This window comes from Eschrichtius robustus, chromosome 2 (assembly GCF_028021215.1).
Source record: "Eschrichtius robustus isolate mEscRob2 chromosome 2, mEscRob2.pri, whole genome shotgun sequence".
NCBI classification, from domain to species: Eukaryota; Metazoa; Chordata; class Mammalia; order Artiodactyla; family Eschrichtiidae; genus Eschrichtius; species Eschrichtius robustus.
In genome coordinates, this window is record NC_090825.1 from 97,288,704 (window position 1) to 97,315,519 (window position 26,816).

Genomic DNA, 26,816 nt, shown 5'->3' on the forward strand with positions numbered 1-26,816 from the left:
TTACTGTTAGTATTGAAAAGAAGCCCCTTTCCTCTCCTTTTGAAGGGAAATAGAAAACAGCTATTCACTGGCACATGTATATTATTTATTGCAGGTTTGTTTTGTTCCCTATCACCTTTAAACTCTTCTCATGAGATTCAATAATCAGAGTGCCTTTTAGACTGTCTTTAAAGATCAGTTTAGTCAATCCTTCATCATTTTCATCACTTTTCTTTGAGACATTTCAACTCTCCATGTCTCAATTTATATTCTTTAACTTGGAATAAATACTCCTCTCCAAAGAGAGAAACCCTGCTATAAAAAACACAGCAGCCAAACATCTACAGCCCATACTGAAATCGATGTGGGAGTGGAGGAGGGGATGATACCTAATGAGACGGAGAGAGATGCGATCTAAAATCTGTCCCTAGACACGAACACTTTATTTGTTAGCCTTGGCAGCCCATTTGTACTATGTCACACCAATAAAGTTATAAACATTGAAGCTGAAATTAATCTATTTCCTCTCAGCTCTGAGTCTGTCCCTTTCTAATCTTGTATAAATGGTACTTTGATTCAGAGCTCCTGTTATTCACATCGTCAGTATCCTAGAAAACACACTGCTTAGAACAAATATGTTACAAACAGTTTTGCAGGGTCAAACTGAGCCAATCACTAAAGATGAGATTAATTAAAGGTGGAAAGAGACTGCATGTATTGAGTACCTCCTGTGTTTCAGGCCCTAGTTTAGACTTGTAATCTTCTTTAAAACACACACACATACATACACACACACACACACACACACACACACACACACACACAAGCTCCATTTTGAAAATAAGTAAACTGTGCTCAGAATGGTAACGCTATATCCCCTATGTCACACAGCTATTAATAGGTTTAACTAGAAAACAAATTACAAGTTAGACTGACTCTAAAGTCCATGATTTGGAATGGGGCGGGAACTAAAAGAATGAAATTGTACTCATATTTAAGGATAAGCTTCCAAATATTTTTCTTCCCAGACCTCTCCGAGGACTACCCCAACTGTAATAATTAAGTCCCATGTTCCTACAATGCAGTGCCCTCTTCACAGCAGCATGATGAAATGCAAAGTGTCATGTATGTGTGGGACTCCCCTAGCCCCACCCCTGACAACGAGTCCTGAAAGCCACAGCATTCCCCTGGCATGCTGTACAAGGAAGCGCTGTTTTCAGAACAAAAGTCCCCGCAGTACGCTGATAACTGCTGTCAGCAGGCAAGTAAGAGTTTTAAACAGCGCCCTGTCCTGACGCCCTGGCAACCACATGCCACCCGCAGGCAGCCTAGGGAAAGCCACTCCCCATTTTATAAGAGATGAGGTTCCAGGGATGGCTCTGCTTTGCCCCTCATCTTGGGCCTGATGAATACATCCCAGAGACTCAGTCAGTAGCTATCATTCACTTAATGTGGCTTCTGTCTTGGTAATCTCATGTAATCAGATTTCATATCTATGGTATTAATAAAACGCCAAGTATCATAAAGGGGGTGCAGTGAAGCAATGTTCTTCTTAATTCAAAAGCATTGCTATACACCTGTGCGTTACAATTATTTGTCTAAAGCAAATTGACTCATCAGTTAATTTCCTGCACTACTAAAGTAGTACATAAATTAAATTAGAATCTCAATGATAAAGGAATAATGACATCAGTGGTATGGGTTTAACCATTCTGTTGACTCAAAACAGGTCTTTCCCTTGGGAAACAGCAGTAGATAAAACTATGACTAAGACATAAATAATAGCAAGTAATGCATAAGGTCAGAGACCAAGTCACTTTTAGCCCCATTATTAGCATTTCCTGGCTACTAGTTTGATTTTGACCTTGTTAATATAGACGTGAGGGGGCACAAGAGTACCCCAAGTCTATTTAAAATATAGCTCCTTAGAGAAATGAAAATCAAAACTACAATGAGATATCACCTCACACAGGTCAGAATGCCCATCATCAAAAAATCTACAAACAATAAATGCTGGAGAGGGTGTGGAGAAAAGGGAACCGTCTTGCACTGTTGGTGGGAATGTAAATTGATACAGCCACTATGGAGAACAGTATGGAGGTTCCTTAAAAAACTAAAAATAGAACTACCATAGGACCCAGCAATCCCACTACTGGGCATAATTCAAAAAGAGAAAACCTGAGAAAACCATAATTCAAAAAGAGTCATGTACCACAATGTTCATTGATTGCAGCACTATTTACAATAGCCAGGACATGGAAGCAACCTAAGTGTCCACTGACAGATGAATGGATAAAGAAGATGTGGCACATATATACAATGGAATATTACTCAGCCATAAAAAGAAACAAAATTGAGTTATTTGCAGTAAGGTGGATGGACCTAGAGTCTGTCATACAGAGTGAAGTAAGTCAGAAAGAGAAAAATAAATACCATATGCTAACACATATATATGGAATCTAAAAAAAAAAAAAAAAGGCTCTGAAGAACCTACGGGCAGGACAGGAATAAAGACACAGACATAGAGAATGGACTTGAGGACACGGAGAGGGGGAAGGGTAATCTGGGACTAAGAAGTGAGAGAGTAGCAGTGACATATATACACTACCAAATGTAAAATAGCTAGTGGGAAGCAGCTGCATCACACAGAGAGATCAGCTCGGTGCTTTGTGACCACCTAGAGGGGTGGGATAGGGAGGGTGGGAGGGAGATACAAGAGGGAGGGGATATGGGGTTATATGTATACATATAGCTGATTCACTTTGTTATACAGCAGAAATTAACACAACATTGTAAAGCAATTATACTCCAATAAAGATGTTTAAAAAAAACAATAAACCAAAAAAATAAAAATAAAATATAGCTCCTCAAGCCTAAATGGCCCTTTACCAGGAAATAGACGAAAAGCAATTAAGTTGTGTATTCTGACAACTTCAGCTGGTGCTTTTCACAAGGGAAGCTGATAGTTTACTTTTGCATTGCTTTTTTTAAAATCAAAGTTGCTATGGTCTGAGTATTTGTGTCCCCGCAAAATTCTTATGTTGAAATTCAAACCCCTAATATGATGTTATTAGGCAGTGGGGTCTTTGGGAGGCACTTAAGCATGAAGGTGGAGCCCTCATGAATGAGATTAATGCCTTTAAGAGACCCCAGGGAGCTCCCAAGTCCCTTCCACCTCATGAGGATGCAAGGAGAAGTCAGCTACCCTGCAGAGGGCTCCCATCTGACCATGCTGGCATCCTGGTCTGGGACTTCCAGCCTCCAGAACTATAAGACATAAATTTCTATAGTTTACAAACTATCCAGTCTATGGCATTTTGTTACAGCACCCTCAGATAAGATAAAAGTCACTGATTTAAACTATCTTAGATTGAGCTGAAAGAGAAGGGACAGGGTAAGGTTAAGTTTTCAGTGGTAGCACATGCTTAACTTTACGTGTGTAAAATAGCCTTTACCTTAACAAGACGTTGTAAAGACATCTCGAGAAGCAATAGTGGCAGTGTTACAAAGAGGGAAAATAAGGCATTAAATTAAACAATGTGTCTTGGACAAGAAACTCCCCAAGAGTAAAGTGTTACTGAGGGCCCAGAAGAGAGAGATGTTCAGGCAGCCCAGAGCCTTCACACACTCCCCCAGGACTGAGCAGAAGTGCTGCAGGAGAACACTGGAAATGTGAGGACAGGATCTCACAAGAAAAGGAGAACATTTTTCTTCCCAAATGAACTTGATGAACTGAATAATCTCAAAAAAAAAAAAAAAATCACTAATAACTATCATTTATGTGGCTCTTTGCAAGTGAACACACATACACACACCCCTCTTCACTGTGAAGTTAGTATAATTACCATCCCCATTTAACAGATGAGGAATCCAACTGGTGGTTAATTCATTTGCCCAAGGTAACCCAGTTAGAAAGAAATGGAATTACTGGCTTAAGCCCTGGTCCTCTGACACAAGATACCATGTGTTTTCCTTTACAGCACATTATTCTTAATTAGCAATTCTTTGTGTGGCAGAGATCAGAGAAAAAAAAATGCTTGCTTTTTCTGCCTCTCCCCTGCTAAGGGGTAAGATTTCTTCTGCTGGACCAGATCCAAGATGTTTAAATTCCAGAAATGGCGGGAAGGAAAAGGAAACCTTAAGATTCACAGAGGCTAAGGTAATCTTCACAATAAAAAGCTGAGGTGGGTGTAATTGAAAGGGAGATCGAGGAGTTCAACTGTAGGTGGAAAATAGGAAGGCAATAGAGAATCTTCTCCCTAAGATAACCAGGACTTTAATAATGTTTGGAATTAAGAGAACCACCTTTAGGAATTTTAAGAAGCTGTGCTTAGCATTAATGTACTAACCTAGTTTGTTGTTGTTGTTGCTGCTATAGTTTTAAACAGGTTGGTTGGTTGGTTAGATAGATAGATAGATAGATAGATAGATAGATAGATAGATAGATAGATAGATAGAGATAGATAGATAGATATATACACATATTTCATTTTTCCTTACTAGACTGCTGTTACCTGGCTTCATGCTAAGATTAGACCACATGAATTCTAGGTTTATATGGGATTCATCTGTGTAATGATTATTGTTGCAGTCTAGTAGTTATGGTAACATGTAAAAGTCAATTCTAGACAATTTTACATATACATAGTTAAAGTTGTGCTATATAGTGAACCAAACTGTCCAGTCTTTTCTTCACTGACACACTCTACCCTCAGTCAAAACGGATGACTTTCCCTCCTTGAATGCTCTTTTCTGGCTTTATATCTTTGCCCCCATACCCCTTCAGGAAAGGCTTGATGTGCTTTTCCAGACAGGCATCATGCGTCTTATCCTATAAATTTCTTTGAAGGAGAACTCCCTCATTCATTCATTCATGTGTTCATTTTATAGAAATTCATTGCTTTATGGGGGTTGCATAAAGAGATGAGGAACATAAATAGAGTTTACTACCTACTTAGAGATATTATAAGGAATTGGAGGGTAGGGAAAAGCCAAATCCATTTTCAAAGTAACCTACTTTAGAGTAGAAATCTGAAGACCCTTTGGATATGTGAACCTTCTTTAGGTGTTTTGATCACTTCCACTGAGTACAAGGCAGTTGGAAAGATGATGCAAAGGCTCATTAGCTGATTGTCAAAGCAAAATCATTCTTGGCTTCAGCCACTTGGAAATCAAGCAGGGGAACTGGGAAGATTGCCCAGCAGGCTGCTGGGAGATGTTTCTACCATGAGACCATGCAATGGAATTTAACATTACAAACTTAATTGTAGTCCTCATTTCTGAGTCTCCTCCTAACCTTGGACATCGAAAGAATTGGTCTTAACAATGACTTGAGTGAGTCGAGTTCCTAATAATACTTAAGTAATTGAACGATGTATCTTAAGTACTTACTTTACATCAGGCCAAGAGTTGAGTTACTCAAGGTAGTGGTTTGAAAAGGTGACTCTGACAAAGAAAAGTGTGAACAGTGTAATCATCCACCACGACAACAGGAAGATGCTCTCTTTTTCCCTTATGAGTTCAACGAAAACTTGCCCAGTGTCATGCCATCCTCTGGGCATCATTTTCTTTGGGTCTAGTACAATACATTAGACTCTATGGATTTTTAAGTTACAGACAAAGGTAATAGTATCCTTCTTATGATACTCTGAATATGGAGCCACCTATTTGATCTCAGAAGGAAGGGGGATCAAACAGTTGAAATCCACACAAAATGATATGCGCTGGAGTACTCTAAAAATGAACCAATACACTAGTGATATGGGCACAGAATCCGGAAATTTTTAATAATGAATAAGCACTCTGGTGAAGGAAAACCAAAACTTTACGTATACTACTTGTTCCAGGAAAAATATGCATCTTGGACAAATTTGGATTTAAGACTGTTTTTAACATGGTTACCTATCTTCATTTCAATTAAAATATGGCTGCTATTGCTATTTTACTGGTATATTAGTTTGAAGTGATTGCTTAATTTAGAAAAGATGCAGACACATTACAGGTGTTATTTTTCTTGTTACCCTTGTGCTCTATTTAATTCTGTATTAAACTGTTTGCCTGGTGTCTAATATCTGTTCTCTACCCCTCCAGCGCTGGGCTCTTAGCAAAACTGACTTATGTGAAGATCAGTGTCTTCCCTTTTCTCTGCCCACCCTCTAAAAGGCTGAAAGCTAGTCCATTCAAAAGAGGAAAGGCAAGTAAAAGGCAAAGAAATGCATCGACTAAATTTTTAGCCCTCAAGGTTTAAACAAGAATTATAGTTTCCACCAGCAAATGTCCTCTGTAACTAGGAACCCAGACATTTGAAAAAGTAGAATAAAATATGACCACATAAAAATGTCCCTATTTAAATCTGTTATAAGTAATTTGGAATTATTTGGGTCTGTAATTTTTATGCTTCTGTGTGCATGGGGAAAGACAAAAAAAGTAATATTTCAAAAAATCAACAGTATTATTTCTGCATGGTAGGGTAATGTGATACACCTGCATATTTGCAAGGGGTATGTGTAATTTTTAAGTCGGGGGGAAAAAGCTACAGTAAGCCTTTTTTAAAAAAAAAGAACATACTGTACTTCTATAAAAGATACAGATTTTGTCTTTTGTGCAGCAGCTCCAATGAAGTAGAACTAAAATTTTACTTGATTCCAAAAGTGTATGTTCCTTTTGAATTTAATAACTAGCATTTATGACAGGATCTACTTGAACAAGAAAAAAAACAGCTCAATTTTGCCTTTGAGAAACAAAGTAGGTTTTCTCCACAGACGAAGTGAGTGTAATAAAAGCCAAATGTTTTAACAGATGAGTAGAGTGTTCATGATTAAAAAAAAAAAAAAAAAAAAAAAAAAGCTAGAAAAACAAGAACCCAAAGTCATCTTTTAAGTAAGTAGTTTCAGAATCATATGGTGCATGTAACAGACAGTTAAAGAGATTTTACTCAAGTATAACCTAGTTCATGCAATGAATCTTTTCCAATGAAAATAAACTTTGCCTAGGATCACAGATATGACGTATTTAATTATTTTCTGGCTACTCAATAATGCAATGATCATCTCTGATCGTTGCAATGATAATATAGATAAATGCCCAATAAGATGATGCCACAGTAGTTTAAATTTCAGAGGGTCTTCAGAGCTTTAAATCAAGTCTAATGTTCTTTGAAGATGAAATGATTCCAGTTAGCCTTGGTACCCACAGGTCTCCAAATTCATCACAAGGAAAACACAACTTCAATAAATTTCGAGAAATATTTACTTTTCTAATTGCCAACATGTTTCAGACTTTCTAACTTGGAGACACAAAGTCCGAAGAACAATTTTGCTGGCCTTAGTTATGTCAATGGGATTCACATCAGTGGTATCAAAGCATTTATTTCATGTTTCTTACCAGACTTGTAGCACAATGAATATCTCCTCTGGTTAGTACAGATAAAATTTTTAAACTGAAATTGTCATATAAAACAAGTCTAAGACAAGAATGCCCCTAAAGCCATCCCCTTTCTGGGTTCCTAATTCCAAAGGCAAAAGTTATATTTACATAAGATCTGATTAGAAAAAATTAGGAAGTGAAAAAGCTAACAGTTCCTTCCGTCACATGTCGAGCACAATCTCAGTGAAGGCTTGTGGAATCACATGATTAGGTTCCAGGAGTATCACATGTGGGAGAAGGTTGGTAGGGGAAGAAGTTGGGGCACAACAGTAACAACAATAGCTCAGAAAACTTAAATACTAGGCATTTTATATGTATTATCTTATTTAACCTTCCCAACAGCTTTATGAAGTAAATGCCATTTTTTATTAATGCATCTTTTTTTTTTTTTTTTTTTTTTTTTTGGCCACACGGCATGTGGGATCTTAGTTCCCTGACTAGGGATTGGACCTCTGCCTCCTGCAGTGGAAGCTCGGAGTCCTAACCACTGGACCTCCAGGGAATTCCCTATTATTGCATCTTTATGGATGAAGAATCTGAAGCAGAGAAGGAAGAGTGATGAGATCAGGTCAGGTGATACAGTTAGCAAATCTGTCTAATGTCAAAGTCAAATCTCTTAATTTACCAACCCACCTTTCAAGATACTTTACACAGTGCCATTATTTTTCTGTTTAAAATAAAAAAGGACTTTAGAGATCATGTTGTCCTAGGGCACTGACATGTCTATGAAACTTGAATCTCCCTCTCAGATCTCTAGTCCCTGCCCCAGTGCCTAGAAGAATGGAGAAAGGAATTATGGTTTAATTTATATCAAATTTACACTATCAGGTGCAAAGAAATGGAGAAATAACTTCGTCTATGACCCCAGGTAGCTTCTAGAACAGCTGGAACCAGTTCAAAATACTTAGCGTTGTCATGGATCTTGCACAATCTACCTGTTTTATAGATGAGGAAAGAGAGGGTAAGTGCCTCACTCAATGTCACACAGGTAGTTCATCATATTACTAGGATCCACACTCGGGTCTCCTTCCTTGCATGCCATTGTCTCTCCACTATCTGCTTTCACCTCCCTTCCATTCTAAAGTTCAGGAGTCGCAAGCTCCATCTGGCTGTACCATATATTCTTTGATCCACATGTTTATAAACAGTAACCCAATATTTTTAAAGAAACTTCACATAACAATATATATCTCTAGCTTCTCCTGAAAAGGAAGAGGAGGAGGAGAAGGAGGAAATCTGGCAACCGGATCAAGCACTTCTGTGTGGCAACAATGTGCAGGACAATGGGCATGAAGACTGTAATTCACAGCAGTGGTGTCACTCAGCTACTGCCCCTGAAGTGTTTGATCCTCCCCTGTTAGTCCCGTGGGTAGCGTTTTTATTGGATGTGAACCTGTGAATGTTGTGGTAGTCATTCATACTTTCCATCAAATTTTTCCAGTTTGCTTCCCAGGGACATTGCAGCATTGTATTTCTCTCTACACTATGGAGGTTAAATATGGCCATGAATTCACCTTGGCCAAGGAAATGTGAGCATAGGTGACATGGGGCACTCCTGGGAAGAAATTTTAATGCCACGATGTGACTCCCTGCTCCTTTTTCCCCTTTGCTACAGTGAAGAACTATTTGTTCTAGGAGCCTAGATCCAGGAGTAAGGATGATGCAAAGCAAAGCCCATAGTGAGCCTCAGTAGATATTGAACATGAGAGAGAAATAACCCTGTTGTCTGTAACTACTGAGATTTGGGAGCCATCTGTTACCACATATAATCTAGCCTGTCTGGATTATCACCACCACGTTAAGAGTGGCAGATAATGTCACTTTTACAAAGCTAACTTTATGGTTCACGACAAATGGCCTTTTTCTTTCAAGACAAAAAAGAAGAGGAAGAGGAAGAAAAAAAGAGGAAGGGAAGGAGGAAAAGGAGGAGGGGATAGAAGACGAAAGGCAGTGGCTATTGGTGACACTGCAGGATGCTTATCACAGAATTCTTCCAAGTTTTATTTGCAACTGTTACTGGAATCTTCATGGAGAGTATAGCAAAACACAACCTAAGCTTACCTGTCCCAGTGTGAGTTGTCATCAAACAAGTCTTAGAATATTAGACTAAGAGAAACAATGGAGTCCACCCTCTTATTTTACAGAGGTAAAAAGTGAGGCCAGAAAATTTTCAATGCTGTCAAATAGAACTTTCTACAAAGATGGAAATGTTACTCTGCATTGTTCAATATAGTAGCCACATGTAACTAATTGACTAATGAACACTTGTGGGTAATGCAACAGAAAAATGTATTTTTAAATTTTAAATTTATACTTATTAAAATAACATAAATATTCACATGTGAATAATGTTTACTGTTTTAGACAACACAAGCTTACACAGTTTTTCAAAGGAATAAAACTAGTCAGTACCAAAGTCAAGATTCAAAATCAGTTCCCTAAATCTCAGTTTAGAGGACTTTCCAAACTCCTTAAATATATGGATCAAATTGGCCCTCATCCTAATACACATATAAAAAGTCACATCTGTTTTCCTGTTACTACTGCTTCATACATGAAGTCTCCTAGAGCTTTACACTAGCATCCAAAAGTAGCTTACTACTCTGACATTTGCTCTGCAGTCATTAGAGCACACAGCTCTAAGTATGTCTGCTCCTGACTATGTGGGACATGATCTTTAAACAATTACTTTCTTTATCCCACTGTAAGCCTCAGGTATAAACTTGGTGGGTGGCTTGTGTCAATTAACACAATTTCAGGAATTCTCTAAAATGCCTATGTACCTACCCTCCCTTTGTATCAACACAGGTTCTAAATATTCTTTTCATCTTCTCACTGTAGCTGGCAAACTTTGATAAAATGATAAGATACAAAATGTTTAAAGTACTCTATATAAAAGATAATAAATAGATTTAAATTTATACCAGTGTATTAAAGAGTGACCACTGGTTTGTTCTTGTGATCTGACACTGATAAGAGAAGAGATAGAATGTGATCCCAGGGTTACCATTAGTAGCAGAATTTACTCACAACTGAGCACTTACCATGCACACAAGCTCTTTACATATATTTAGTTGCAATGTCCCTAAGAGGTAGATTCTGCTTTTATTTCTGTTTTATAGACTTTCAAGATCACATATCCAGTAACTGATAAAGCTGCCTTCAAAATCAGGCAGTGAGTCTATGCTGTAATTTCCTGGGTAAAATAGATAGACAATGTAAAAATTGTAAAAAACTAAGAACCAGAAGAATGGATTTGTCCTTGGTCTTTCATGAATTTGCTTCACAAAACTGAGCAAGAACTCAACTCTTCCAAGTTCATTTCTAAAAAAAATTTCTTAAAAGTTGTTCTAGGTGTTCTCTAAGCTGGCTGGAATACTAAAGACTATGGATTTCAGATTTCAGTCCAAGCTAAGGTCTTCTTTAGACCTTAGGCATGTTTCTTAATGTGCATATCTTGGTTTGTAATGTTATCTGTAAAACAGTACTAATATTGCCATTTTATAGAACTGTTGTAAGGATTAAATGAAATAAGCCACTAAAGTACCTGGCATGGTGCCTACCACCATAAAAGCCTAGAAATTATAGTTTTCCTTCTCTCTTTCAGCAACAACATCCCAATATTCTAAGTGAAGCTGTCTACACAAACCATCCCTTACCTTTCAACAAACACTAATTAACTGGAAACACTATGTGTGATTCATTTACGATCAAGCCATGGAATACAATGACGAGCCATTATCTGTGCTTTTGATGTAACAAAAGTTATACCACATCAATGCACAAATCTTAAGGTATACCCTTCATCTAAAAAGGAAAGAAAACTATTTGCTGAATAGCAATAAGGTCTTAATAAACTAGGAGTGTAACACCTGTCAAGTAGAATAGCAATGAAACAAATCAATAAAGTAGATCATCATATGCAAAATGGGTATCATAAATTACATATTATTTCCAAACATTAAAAGATTTAGGGGCCATGCTATGCCTAAGAAATGAAAGAAAGTAGGAAGTGATGTCAGCATCATGGTGGCTTAAGACATTCCCTTTGTCTCCCCTTCAATCTGAAACCAGTGAAACATCCATAATTCAGCAAAGCTTCCTCTGCCCAGCACACCAGAACGCCAAGAGCTCTGCACATCTCTGCATCTAAAGGTGGATGGACTGGAACACGTAGAGGAGGTATAACTGGGGGAGTAGCAGAGGTGGTGCCTGTAATCCTAGCCCCCTGACAGTAACATATTGATTGATTCATGAATGTTGAACCATCCTTGTGATCCCAGAATAAAACCAACTTGATCATGGTGTATAATCCTTTTTATATATTGTTGGATTTGGTTTGCTAACATTTTTGTTGAGGATTTTTGCATCAATAACATCAGACATTGGCCTACAATTTTTTTTTTTTTTTTGCAAATTTGTCTTTGTCTGGTTTTAGTATCAAGGTAATGGTGGCCTGGCAGAATGAATTTGGGAGTGTCCCATCCTCTTCAGTTTTTTGGAATAGTTTGAAAAGGATAGGTGTTAGCTCTTCTTTATATGTTTGGTAGAATTCCCCAGGCCATGTAGTCCTGGGCTTTTGTTTGTTGTGAGTGTTTTTTTTAAGTACAAATTCAATTTCACTTCTAGTGAGGGCTGTAACCCCACCCCTCCAGCTTCCGAGGAGCCAATGAGTGACCCCAATTCCCCTCCCAACCTCCCACTCCTCCGATGGTGGGGCAGCCCAAGACCCAGGCAACCCCAGATGTAGGTGTCCACCATCTCAGCAATAGTAGTGACACCTGCAGCATCAAGTCACTGGCAATCCCAGAGGAACAAGCAGCAACAACAGGTGCACTAGACTAGACCTCTGGTAGAGGCAGTGGAGGGTTGAAACTGTGGATTCTCAAATATAGCCAGAGGCAGCTCAGGTAAGAGAAATCAAAAATTTGTGCTATTGTGCCACCTACCGAAAACCAAAAAAAAAAAAAAAAGAACTCTAATTACTAACCTGTTGTTAGAAAGGTGTTCACTACTTCAAATGAACCAGCAGAGGAACAACTCATCAAGGACCATGAAAAACCAAGGGAATATGGTGTCACAAAAAGAAAATGATAATTCTCCAGAAACCCAAATTAAAGTCATGGAATATTGCAATCTGATAAAGAATTCAAAACAGCTGTCATGAAGAAACTCAACAGCCTTCAAGAAAATCAGAAAGGCAATTCAATGAGCTCAGGAATAAAATTAATGAACAGAAGGAATACCTTACCAAAGAGACTGAAACTCCAAAAAAGAACCAAACAGAAGTTCAGGAGCTGAAGAACTCAATAAATGAAATGAAGACCTCATTAGGAAGCTTTGGAAACTGAGCAGACAATATGGAAGAGAGAATTAGCAAGCTCGAAGATAGAATTCTAGAAATGATAAGGGTAGAAAAAGACAGAAAATTAACATCTAAAAAAATGAAGAAATTTTATGATAAATTATCTGACTCTATTGGGGACTATCTGACTCATAAGGATAATGGGTATGCCAGAAGGAGAAAAGAGGGAAAAGGGAACAGAGTTTATTTAAAGAAATAATAGCTGTGAACTTCCCAAACTGGGGAAGGAACTGGGTTCACAAGATCATGAAGCTAAGACAACATCCCTAATTACCACAATGGAAAAGACCTTCTCCAAGACACATTGTATTAAAACCGTCAAAAGTCAATGACAAAGAATTTTAAAGGCAGCCAGGGGGTGAAAAAAGACAGTAACCTACAAAGGAATCCTCATTAGGCTATCAGAAGATTTCCCAGCAGAAACTCTACAGGCCAGGAGACCGTGGAATGACATATTCAAAATTTTGAAAGATTAAAAACGTTCATCCAAGAATACTCTATCCAGCAAAGTTACCATGCAGATATGAAAGAGAAATAGAGGCTTTCCCAGAAAAACAAAGTGGAGGGAGTTCATCACCACTAAACCTGCTTTACAGGAAATGTTGAAATGAAAAGGCAAAACACACAAAACTTTGAGAAGATGATAGACAGAATCTGAAAACTGCAACTCTATATCAAAATAGGTGGTCAGACAATTATAGCAGAAAGGTTAAAAGGGAACAAAAAGCAGTGAAAATAACTATAACTACTTCTATTTGGTAACAAAATCACAATGTAAAAAGGAATAATTTGAAACAAGAAAAATATAAAAGGGGAAGAGAAAAAGGATGAACCTGTATAGGTAAATGAAGATAAGATGCTATAAGCAGAAAAAGGACTATTTTATCTATGAGATGTTTTATACACACTTCATGGTAACCACAAAACAAAAATCTAGAGGAGGGACATGAAAAATAAGAAAAAGAGGAAAATAAGAAAAATATCATAGGAACCCACCAAAATAAAACAGCAGACAGAAACACAAGGAAAAAAGAAAAAATAAAGATATAAAGCAACCAGAAAACAAAAGATAAAATGGCAGTGCTAAGACCTTATTTATCAATAATCATCCTAAATGTAAGTGGATTTAATTCACCAAAAGACACACAGTGGCTGGCTGGATTAAAAAAAATAAGACCCAACTACATTTTGCCTCCAGAAGAGTCACCTGATCTCTAAATAAATATATAGGCTCAAAGTGAAAAGATGGAAGATGAAACTTAAAGCAAATGGCAGCCCAAAGGAAGCAGGAGTAGCCATATTCATATCAGACAAAATAGACTAAGCCAAAAAATATAACAAGAGAAAAAGATGGGTACTACAGAATCATCATATTAATACATATGCACATAACATAGGAGCACCAAAATATAAAAAGCAATTATGAACAGACCTAAAGGGAGAAACTGACAGCAACACATTAGTAAAGGACTTCAATATCCCACTTAATCAATCAATAGATCATCCAGACAGAAAGTCAACAAGGAAACACCACCTTAAGTGAAACCAGAGATCAGATGGACTTAATATATAAAAAACATTCCATCCAAATGCCTCATAATACATATTCTTCTCAGGTGCACATGGAACATTCTCAAAGATGGACCATATGTTGGGACACAAAACAAGTCTCAATTAATATATGAAGACTGAAATCATATCAAGCATTTTTTCTCTCCACAATGGTGTGAAACTAGAAATCAACTACAAGAAGAAAGGAGGAAAACTCACAAATATGTGGAGACTAAACAACATATTTCTGAACAACTACTGGGTCAATGAAGAAACCAAAAAAATATCTGAAGACAAATGAAAATACAATATATCAAAATCTATGAGATGGGGCAAAAGCAGTACTAAGAGGGAACTTGATAGCAATACAGGCCTACCTCAAGAAACAAGAAAAAAATCTCAAATAAACAATTTAACCTTACATTTAAAGAAACTAGAAAAAGAAGAACAAATGAATCCCAAAGCCAGCAGAAGGAAGGAAATAATAAAGAGAAGAGTGAAAATAAGTAAAATAGAGACTTAAAAGACAATAGAAAAGATCAATGAAACTAAGAGCTGGTCCTCTGAAAAGATAAACAAAATTGATAAACCTTTAGCTAGACTCACTAAGAAAAAAAGAGAGAAGGCTCACATAAATTAAATCAGAAACGAAAGAAGAGGAATTACAGTGGATACCAAAGAAATACTAAGGTTTATAAGAGAATACTATGAACATCTGTAAGTCAACAAATTGTACAACCTAGAAGAAATTGATAAATTCTTAGAATTTACAACCTTCTAAGACTGAATCATGAAAAAACAGAAAATCTGAATAAACCAATCACTAGTAATTAGATTGAAACAATAAAAAAATCTCCAAAAAAACCAAAGTCCAACATCAGGTGGCTTCACAGGTGAATTCTAGGAAGACATTGTTTGCTCAACGGAGCAAAGAACATAAAATAGAGAAAGGATAGTCTCTTAAATAAATGATGTTGGGAAAACTGGACAGCCTCATGCAAAAAAAATGAATCTAGACCCCCTTCTTACACTATACACAAAAATAAACCAAAATGTATTAAAGACTTGAATGTAAGACGTGAAACCATAAAACTCATAGAAGAAAACATACGCTGTATGATCTTTGACATCAGTCTTAGCAATATCTTTCCGAATATGTCTCCTCAGACAAGGGAAATAAATAGAAAAAATAAACAAATGAGACTACATCAAACACAGACTTTTGCACAGCAAAGGAAACCATCAACAAAATGAAAAGACAACCTACCAAATGGGAGAAAATATTTGCAAATCATTTATCTGATAAGGGTTAATAAAGAACTGATATAACTCAACAACAAAAAACCACCCAATTTTTAAAAATGGACAGAGGATCTGAATAGACATTTTTCCAAAGAAGACATATGGACGGCCAACAGACACATGGAAAGATGTTCAGTAACATAAATCACCAGGGACATGCAAATCAAAACCACAATGAGACATCACCTCATGCCTGTTAGAATGGCTATTATCAAAAAGGCAAGAAATAACAAGTGTTGGACAGGATGTGGAGAAAATGAAACCCTCATATACTGTTAGTGGGAGTATAAATTGGTATAGCCACTATGGAAAACAGTAACAGTGTGGAAATTCCTCAAAAAGTTAAGAATAGAACTATCATATGTTCCAGTTATTCCACTTCTGGATATTTATTCAAAGAACATGAGAACACTAATTCAAAAAGATATATGCTACCCCTATGCTCATCACAGCATTATTTACTACAGCCAAGATACAGAAACAACCTAAGTGCTCACTGACAGATGAATGGATGAAGAAGATGTGGTGTGTGTGTGTGTGTGTGTGTGTGTGTGTGTGTGTATGTGTGTGTGTGTGTGTGTATATATACATATATATGTATACACACACACACACACACACACACACAACGAAATACTACTTAGCCAGAAAAAAGATAAAATCTTGCCATTTGCAACAACAGAGGTGGACCTAGAGGGTATTAGGCTAAGTGAAATAAGTTGGATGGAAAAAGACAAATACCATATGATTTCACTCATATGTGGAATATTTTAAAAAATAAATAACAAAAGAAATGAACAAACCAAACCAAACCAAAAACAAACACAAAGATATAGAAATCAGAGTAGTTGTTACCAGAAGGGAAGAAGATTGGGGGCAAAATGAAATGGGGAAAGGGGGTCAACTGTATGGTTCGAAATGGGTAAAGGGGGTCAACTAAAAAGGAGAAATTAAACTTCTGGTGGTGAGCACGCAATAGTGTATATAGAAGTGGAACTATAGTGTTGTCCACATGAAAATTATGTAATGTTATAAGCTAATGTTACCTCAATTTAAAAAAAACAAACAGAGGAAAGAAAGTAAATATATATGATAACTCAGTTGATGATGCATTTCAATTCAAAAAGAAAAGAGGATTTTTCCATGAATGGTATTGAGACAACTAGGTAATAATTTATGAAATATATCTAGATATACATACATATATATCTGTAAAAAAAATTAATTTCCTAGAAGAAAACATTAGTAAAGAGACTCTCTTCTCACTTTTTGTTCTGCCTCTGTTTCACTTGAGGAACATTAAAAGGGCATTTTGAACTGCAAGCTAAAGCATTAATGGCTGCTAATGGGCCTGATAGAGCCAATAAAAAGGGCAAAACAAACACATAGTTATTTGATTAAAATTCTATTTTTCAAAAAGTATTGGATACAAGTAACTTTGTTACTTTTGGTAAGAGTTCTATAAAATACTGGATTACTATTGATGAATAGACTGCAACCCAGCGGGTGTCACTTCTCATTTCTTTCACAGATTCAACAGGAGACCATGCAGTCTCACTGCTTTCTCATCACTGAATAATAAGTCAATATGATCAGATGCTCAAGACAGTCTGCAGTAGTCAAATGGTTGGTCAAAATTCTCTTATAAAAATGGTACCTAAAAAGGTTTAAGAATTCTCTTCTGTAAATAGAGACTTTCTAAAACATTTGGCTATTAAAATGGCACAAGAAAGCGGCAAAGGAAGATGTCATTGAGCGGCCTTTACATATCCCTCCTTCCAGAACGGAATGGTTGGACTTTTCAGAACCCACTGGATGAGTGAAATGACACAGGCAGCCTTGTACGTAGAGATAATATAACAGAAAAGATGTGACAAAGTGACCAGGGAGGGTCAGCAGACCCTGAATTCTCTGTGCACTTGAAGTGTGCCGCTGCTCTGGCCTAGCACTGGATGCAGGTCTCTTTCTTGTCCTGTCTTTGATGTGTATTGAGACTCATGCCAGCTATACTCACTGTACTCTCAAGTCATACTGCAATTTCTGGAGTGACTGATGCTATACAGAAGAGATACCATTGTAATGGTTCCCACTGACCTTCGTGTCTCCCTTAAGGAACTATGTACTTTAAGTATTAGGGCTCAAGATGAAAGTAAAGATAACCTAGCCCAGCATTTCCCAAATGTCCTTTCTTCATGATTTTTGCTATACCTGTATCCCCTTGCTACTATTATTTACTAAACGTTTTTGTGATTTCTCACTTTTTTTCACTTAGCAGTAATATCTGCATAATTATATACTTTACAGACTAATTATATTTATTCTAATATACACTGATCTGCTAGATTCTTAATCATCACATGGGGTCTATACAGGTGTCTAAGCAAAAACAAAGCAACCCTACTGCCCACCACCCCCCAAGAACAAATTCTTCCTCCTCCAAGCTTAATGGTTTTCGCAGATATGCTTCCCCTGTCCTGAGGTTTTTTTCCTTAATCTTCACCCTCAATCAGTTATCACTCACTTTCTGTCACTGCTAGTGACCTCTTCAAAAGTCGGAGCAAAGGCCAACATGTACTTGGCCTGGAAATAATCATCACTGTACCTAGTATTTATGAAGTGCTTCACAATTTTTTCAAAGCACTTTCCCAAGCTTTATCATTTTTAATCCTCATAACCCTGTATGGTACATACTTCAGCTGCCCAAGGCTTTTTTTCCAGGATTGCATGCTGAGGTCAAAAAAAGGCCTCTGCCACATTTGTACTAATAAGGAAGAAGAAAGATCAAAATTTACTAAAGAGGTAACATAAAAACATCACGATATATCTGTGAATATATCTGTGAATATTTCCCCCCTTGACCACACATTTGTATTGCAAGCATAAGTGATGTAGTGTATTCATGCTATGCTAAGAAATGAATCCGCCTTCAATAAAATGTTCCATTTTATCCATTATCTTAAATGATGGGCTCGTGAAAGCTGTCAGTGAAGTCGGCTCAACATTCCAGCCTTCAATGAACAGAATAAAAAGTGACATCCTCTTGATTAGAATTTCTTTGCCATGGAAGAACATGCAATATCCATCTCCCTAATGGTTCTAAAGTCCTTGGAATAATGGATAACACAATGAAAGTAAATAAACAATGCTCCCAGGAGGGGACAAAATTTTTTCAAGCTAAAGTCAGAAGAACTCTGGAGAAAAACAACTCCTAAATACATACCAGACAGACAGACAATGTTAGTGGTGAAAGGCACCATCTTCAGTAATCTGATCATTTTTAATGCTGTTAACCCAGGATATGGGATCCAAAAAGCTAGTGTGTACAGGCCACACACTTACCCCAAGCCCCATTGGGTGGGCCTGTTTGAGTAAATCTCTCTTTAAAAAAGACGTCTAGAAGATCACCTTCTTTTAAAGGTTACTAGTAAATTTCAACTGCAGGGTACCATGTGGAAGCTTAATGACCTTAAGAGTTAATGTACCTCTCTAACCATCCATCACCTTAATCACATAGCATAGTTCACTCACCTTACCTGACCTATCAATCACATATTAACCTTTCCTACCACAAATTACTGTTTGAGGGGGGAAATTCTTAATGGTTCTCAAGTGGTTATGTAAGAAAATCCAGTAAATTCTTTGCCTCCGTTATATGAGTTCAAATATACAAATGTCAACTCTGGTCTTCAACCACTTCTCTTCATTCCTCTATTCTCCCATGTCCAGCACATTCCTTGGCTTCTTTTCCCAAATGCTGAGTCACTGTGCCCACCCATTTTAAGGTTATCCTAAGTAAAATGTAGAAAACAAAACCTTCTGGGAAATGCCCCTTTCTGACTCACAAACTGATATTTTAATATATATGACAAAAAGATGTGTCGATATTATTAATATATAAAGAGGTCTTAAACTCAATATGAATAAAGCAAATATCCTGTAGGAAAGACTTGAGCAGATGACAGAAGCAGACAGTACACTGAATAAGATGTGTGCATTGCTGATAAGCATGTGAAAATCATTCAATATTTTAAGTAATCAAATGTCAAATTTTTACAGTGAAATAGCATTGACTGTCTATTAATTGGCCATTATTTTTTTAAAAAATAAGAATTCTTACTGTTGGCTATAGTATGGGGACACAAATTCTCATGATATGTTTGTGAGAATGAAAATGGGTATGACCTTTATGGAAGGCGACTTGAGAAAGCCCTCGCACAGAAACGAAGACCCAACACAGCCATACATACATACATACATACATACATACATACATAAAGAATGTAAGCAGACAAGAATAGCATTAAAAAAAAAAAAAAAAAAAATCATCCTGAAGAAGCAGTAGCTTGCACAAAAATTTCTCTAAATGGTTATTCATATTACAGCATTATTTATTATGCTATAAATTTGGAAACAATCTAAATGTCTATAATTAATGAATTGGTTAAATAAATCAAGTTATATCGACATGGAATGTGATAAAACAAAAACAGTAGTGCAGAAATATACTCATTAATAACTAAAACATAAAAGTGGAAGGAAAATCAGAATTTTAAATATATAAATTATATAATATATATAACATATATTTCTGATATATATATATATATATAAGCTCTAAGAGTTTTCACTTTGTACTTTTCCCACAGATTCCAAGTTTCTATAATAAACATATACAGTTTTCATAATTAGATTCAAGGCATATATAGCATGTTACTGGAGCTGCATCAATGCCCCAGACACACATGCATTATTTAATCAACTGTATAGTACCATAGCCATTTTTAAAATGCTGTATCATAGGATTGCTAAACCAAATTAATGCACTCCTGTGTTAGATTATCAGAATTGTACTCATTTCATTCCTAAGAATGGTCCACCTAAGCTAATGATGAGTACTATAGTGTAGATGGAAGGTAAGCCCACAAGTGCTAACCTGACACACCACAGCTGACTGCCCAAAGCAGCGAAAGGGTATGAGAATAATCTCTATGGAAGATTCTGACACGCAAAGGAGTCAAGCATCTTCATAAGCGAATCAACAGGTCACTGGATGCAGATGTCCTTCAGAGTCAGAGTGAGTCATTCTACACATATAACCCATGGCTTGAATACCAGACCCCACGCCAGTCTTAAACTCTTTTATTAAGGACCTACATAATCTGAAGCAGTGATTCAGATATATGGCCATAATGGATGAGTACTGGGAGACCACGTACTCAATTTCCTTGTGCCATTTCTCCATTAAAACCATGCGCTGAGTAGTTTTCCAAAGGGCCCAAGAGAATTGGGCAATTCATTGAACTTGCTCTGCTTCATTAAAATACCAGTCCATCGGGTACCACTTATATTTCGTTGCAGAGATCAATAGAGCACTCCATTCAATTCAGAAGAAATTCAAAGTCATCTTTCTTTTGCACGAGACTTTGAGTCAGAGGTCAGTTTAAATTTTATTCCCAAGTATATGGAGAATTCTTCATAGGATCACCTAGTCTTTGGACACTGATCCAACTGTGCCACAGAAAGAAAGGAAAGGAAAGGGCTGCTATGGTCCTGCTGTCCTTTCTGGAAAGGCAAGTACAGTTTAGAAGACTGAAACACACCACACACACAAAAATAATCTGCTGTCCTCTTGCTCTTCAAAATGATTAAATTTACAAATTTCTATATGTGATGACTTTGTTAAACAAAGAGTTGGAGATACAAGTAAAAATCAATAAATGCCTTTAATATTAGTAGGACTCTTTTTGAGCTTGAAGCTGATTAGGCAACTGAATTTGTTTGGGCCTAACGGTGACAATTTTACTTGTCCAGAATAACTGGTCATGCCTGGAACAACGGATGGTACATTCATTCTTAAGTGTGCTTGTAAATGGTGGCCAAGTATACATGCTGAAATCTGTGTCCATTTAAAGTCACATTCTTGATGATTCATAATCTCTAAACATGTCTCATTCCTCTTCGATACTAGTCTGGTTTAGAAAATCAGACCAAATGTGAAGCAAAATTGAGACCTAAAACCAAGAAAACAATGTCTTAGGGAATCAGCTAGTTCTCAAACACTGTATTCTTTCATTTCAGCTAGTCCTGATCTTGGTTTCGACATTCAGATAGGATGGTTTTCAATGATGGAGATCTGAGGCATGAATACTTGAGCAGCGACAAACCCCCACATACACGTACACTATGCTATCAATTGTATATTTTGCTTTCAGGCAGCAGCTCTCAGCAGCCCATCTTTATTTCAGGGGAAATGGCCGAACCCAATTTCACAGGTAAAACAAAGACAGTTTTCACCACACTGTACCTATTTATAAACAGGATGACCAACCTTGAAATAGAAAGTGCTTTATTCTTACACAAAAGGTCAGAGACATCTGGCATCAACATTGTTGCATGTTCTGTTGGCAATAAAACATTTTCTCTCTTTGAAAACTTAAATGTTGAGTATAAGTTGGGAAAATTGTCAATCTTGTCCTAGTTAACTGAGCTGAAATTTATTCCTAATATTTGTTCTCTTATAATTTAATAGCGGTCTAACAATATCCAACTTCCTCTTAGCATTTTGTATCAAAGTATAATAAAAAGATATGGTAAAAGGCTTTTAGCAGGGGATAAAAACTTTATGAGCATGAAGTCTCTAGTTAAATGCTTGTGGATGCTTATTTAGCTGTTTTTCTTCATTAAATATGAATTATAGCTCTTTAAATGCTGATTTGGAAATCAGGAAGGTTTAGTTTTACTCTACTGCTTTATATCCACAGGCAACATAAATCTATTTAAAGGCTGATTTAAGAAAGCAACGTGGGGAAGCGAATTGCTGGTGATTTGATCCCTTGAATTTTGAATGCTGCATAATCAGAATCAGGTTGTACTGAGTACCAAAAATATTTATTTGAATGTGATTGAAAAAGACAATTATTTCCTAAAAGGCATAAAATGGGTAGTAGTGGAGTGTAGGGCCTCCTTGCAAAACTAAACACGTGTGGAGTATTTAGAACTCAAGCAATGCCCCATCAAGGACACATAGAGTTAAGCAGAAAGCCTAATGTGAGACAATCTACCTGAAGGCAGGTTTTTTAAAACATCCCTATGCTGGCTCCTTTATTAGAAAATATTGATAGCTCGTAAAATTACAACCACAAATGCAAAATTACATCTGAATTATAATTTTAGTACTGAAAGCAAACCGTTTTTGTTGTTGTTGCTAATACAGCATTAAACTAACAGTTTAAAACAGCACAAGATTTTATTATCACATACCATACTTAGCAATGTGGTATCTTGGAGATCAAGGTTAGCCCAACTCAGCGAGCCACTATTTTCAAATCTTCCACAGGCCAAAGTAAAAAAATGAGGACAGACATCACGTTGAGACTACCCTACAATAACATACTATCCAAAGTGACATCAAGAATTGATGGAATTGGGGGCTTCCCTGGTAGCACAGTGGTTGGGAATCCACCTGCCAGTGCAGGGGACGCAGGTTCAAGCCCTGGTCCAGGAGGATCCCACATGCTGCAGAGCAATTGGGCCCGTGCACTACAACTACTGAGCCTGTGCTCTAGAGCCCATGAGCCACAACTGCTGAGCCTGCGTGCCAGGAGACCATGCTCTGCAGTGGGAGAGGCCACCACAATGAGAGACCCGTGCACTGAAGCGAGGACTGGCCCCCACTTGCCACAGCTGGAGGGGGCCCGCGCACAGCAGCGAAGATCCAACAGAGCCAAAAATAAATAAATAACATAAATAAATTTAGAAAAAAAGAATTGATGGAATTGGAAAGTATTCTATAGTATCAACAGTGCTGTTGTAAAGGTTTTCTCAACCTAAGTGACACAAACTGATTCACTTCCCATTTGCCTGCAAAAGGAAAACTGACTTTTCATGCACAATGTACTAACAAGCAATATCTCTCCCCACTTTGTCACTACAAGCTGAAATAAACACATGAAAACCAAGGAAGAGAGACAATTTTTTTAACATATTTATTGGAGTATCATTGCTTTACATCGTTGTGTTAGTTGCTGCTGTATAAAAAAGTGAATCAGCTATACGTATACATATATCCCCATACCCCCTCGCTGTTGCGTCTCCCTCCCACCCTCCCTATCCAACCCCTCTAGGTGGTCACAAAGCACCGAGCTGATCTCCCTGCGCTATGCGGCTGCTTCCCACTAGCTATCTATTTTACATTTGGTAGTGTATATATGTCAGTGCCACTCTCTCACTTCGTCCCAGCTTACTCTTACTCCTCCCCATGTCCTCAAGTTCATTCTCTACGTCTGTGTCTTTATTCCTGTCCTGTCCCAAGGTTCATCAGAACCTTTTTTTTTTTCTTTAGAGTCAATATATATGTGTTAGCATACAGTATTTGTTTTTCTCTTTCTGACTTACTTCACTCTGTATGACGGACTCTAGGTCCATCCATCTCACAACGAATAACTCAATTTTGTTTCTTTTTATGGCTGAGTAATATTCCATCACATATATGTGTCTCATCTTCTTTATCCATTCATCTGTCAATGGACACTTAGGTTGATTCCATGTCCTGGCTATTGTAAATAGTGCTGCAATGAACAATGTACTACATGACTCTTTTTAAATTATGGTTTTCTCAGGGTATATGTCCAGAAGTGGGACTGCTGGGTCATATGGTAGTCCTATTTGCAGTTTTTTAAGGAACCTCCATACTGTTCTCCATAGTGGCTGAATCAATTTACATTCTGACAAACAGTGCAAGAGGGTTCCCTTTTCTCCACACCTTCTCCAGCATTTATTGTTTCTACATTTTTTGATGATGGCCATTCTGACTGGTGTGAGATAATACCTCACTGTAGTTTTGATTTGCATTTCTCTAATGATAGTGATGTTGAGCATCCTTTCATGTGTTTGTTGCCAATCTGTATATCTTCTTTGGAGAAATGTCTATTTAGGTCTTCTGCTCATTTTTGGATTGGGTTGTTTGTTTTTTTGAGATTGAGCCACATGAGCTGCTTGTATATATTGGAGAATAATCCTTTGTCAGTTGCTTCATTTGCAAATATTTTCTCCCATTCTAAGAGCTGTCTTTTCGTCTTGTTTATGGTTTCCCTCGCTGTGCAAAAGATTTTACGTTTCACTAGGTCCCATTTGTTTATTTTTGTTTTTATTTCCATTTCCCTAAGAGATGGGTCAAAAAGGATCTTGCTATGATTTATGTCATAGAGTGTACTACCTATGTTTTCCTAAAAGAGTTTGATACTGTCTGGCCTTACATTTAGGTCTTTAATCTATTTTGAGTTTATTTTTGTGTACGATGTTAGGGAGTGTTCTAATTTCATTCTTTTACATGTAGCTGTCCAGTTTTCCCAGCACCACTTATTGAAGAGGCTGTCTTTTCTCCACTGTATATTCTTGTTTCCTTTATCAAAAATAAGGTGACCATATGTGTGTAGGTTTACCTCTGTGCTTTCTATCCTGTGCCATTGATCTATACTTCTGTTTTTGTTCCAGTACCATACTGTCTTGATTACTGTAGCTTTGTAGTACAGTCTGAAGTCAGGGAGCCAGATTCCTCCAGCTCCGTTTTTCTTTCTCAAGATTGCTTTGGCTATTCGAGGTCTTTTGTGTTTCCATACAAATTGTGAAATTTTTGTTCTAGTTCTGTGAAAAATGCCATTGGTAGTTTGATAGGGATTGCATTGAACCTGTAGATTGCTTTGGGTAGTAGAGTCATTTTCACAATGTTGATTCTTCTAATCCAAGAACATGGTATATCTCTCCAGCAGCTTGTACCATCTTTAATTTCTTTCATCAGTGTCTTATAGTTTTCTGCAAACAGGTCTTTTGTCTCCTTAGGTAGGTTTATTCCTAGGTATTTTATTCTTTTTGTTGCAATGGTAAATAGTAGTGTTTCCTTAATTTCTCTTCCAGATTTTTCATCATTAGTGTAGAGGGATGCAAGAGATTTCTGCACATTAATTTTGTATCCTGCTACTTTACCAAATTCATTGATTAGCTCTAGGAGTTTTCTGGTAGCATCTTTAGGATTCTCTATGTATAGTATCATGTCATCTGTAAACAGTGACAGCTTTACTTCTTTTCAGATTTGGATTCTTTTTATTTCTTTTTCGTCTCTGACTGCTGTGGCTAAAAATTCCAGAACTATGTTGAATAACAGTGGTGAGAGTGGGCAACCTTGTCTTGTTCCTGATCTTAGAGGAAATGGTTTTTCACCATTGAGAATGATGTTGGCTGTGGGTTTGTCATATATGGCCTTTATTACATTGAGGTAAGTTCCCTCTATGCCTACGTTCTGGACAGTTTTTTCATAAATGGGTGCTGCATTTTGTCGAAAGATTTTTCTGCATTAGTTGAGATGATCATATGGTTTTTATCCTTCAGTTTGTTAATATGGTGTATCACATTGATTGATTTGTGTATATTGAGGAATCCTTGTATTCCTGGGATAAACTCCACTTGATCACGGTGTATGATCCTATTAATGTGCTGCTGGATTCTCTTTGCTAGTATTTTGTTGAGGATTTTTGCATCTATGTTCATCAGTGATATTGGCCAGTTTTCTTTTTTTGTGACATCTTTGTCTCATTTTGGTATCATGGAGATGGTGGCCTCACAGAATGAGTTTGGGAGTGTTCCTCCCTCTGCTATATTTTGGAAGAGTTTGAGAAGGATAGGTGTTAGCTCTTCTCTAAATGTTTGACAGAATTCGCCTGTGAAGCCATCTGGTGCTGGGTTGTTGTTTTTTGGAAGATTTTTAATCACAGTTTCAATTTCAGTGCTTGTGATTGGTCTATTTTGTATTCCTTCCTGGTTCTGTCTCAGAACGTTGTGCTTTTCTAAGCATTTGTCCTTTTCTTCCAGCTTGTCCATTTTATTGGCATAGACTTGCTTGTAGTAATCTCTCATGATCCTTTGTATTTCTACAATGTCAGTTGTTACTTCTCTTTTTTCATTTCTAATTCTGTTCATTTGAATCTTCTCACTTTTTTTCTTGATGAGTCTGGCTAATGGTTTATCAATTTTGTTTATCTTCTCAAAGAACCAGCTTTTAGTTTTATTGATCTTTGCTATTGTTTCCTTCATTTTTTTTTTCATTTATTTCTGATCTTTATGATTTCGTTCCTTCTGCTAACTTTGGGTTTTTTTTTTTTCTTCTTTCTCTAATTGCTTTAGGTGTAAGGTTAGGTTGTTT